Source organism: Zerene cesonia, chromosome 28 (genome assembly GCF_012273895.1).
Source record: "Zerene cesonia ecotype Mississippi chromosome 28, Zerene_cesonia_1.1, whole genome shotgun sequence".
NCBI lineage: Eukaryota > Metazoa > Arthropoda > Insecta > Lepidoptera > Pieridae > Zerene > Zerene cesonia.
In genome coordinates this window covers 2,794,290-2,794,702 of record NC_052129.1, presented here as the reverse complement: position 1 = coordinate 2,794,702, position 413 = coordinate 2,794,290, and the positions used below count along the sequence as shown (strand labels likewise).

General features: G+C 41.9%; 1 protein-coding gene across 3 annotated transcripts in view; it reads left to right on the top strand.

The window, feature by feature from the left end:
* The window catches only part of LOC119837714 (latrophilin Cirl), a 233,474-nt gene that overhangs the window by 229,096 nt on the left and 3,965 nt on the right, over positions 1 to 413 (top strand). The gene's annotated exons all lie outside the window — the stretch shown is intronic.

Sequence of the window (413 nt, the reverse complement as noted above, 5' to 3'; positions counted from 1 at the left end):
CTACTTTAATAGACATCGAGTTCGACATTTTATATGTAGAATTTAGTAGAATAACCAATATTGTTTGTGTGATGTATTATGGTTGGGATTTTGATGTGTTATGTATTTATTTATCTATTATATTAACCATCACTCACAAACACACATCCTTACAACTACTCAAAACGATACTTTCTGACAGAACTCAGCGAGCACGTCAGTATCAGCGTCCACCACGAATAACCTCGTCATAAATAACCTTAACGTCGTCGTAAACAACAACAATCACAACAACAACAATGTCATCAACAACGCGTCGGTCGCTTCGCTCGCGGCCGCCGCGGCCGCGCACAGCTATCACTCGCACAGAAACCGTAGGAATTCCCAAGACAACCAGAACTTTGGTCCTTCGAGCAATTTCGGTCCCTCTCTGA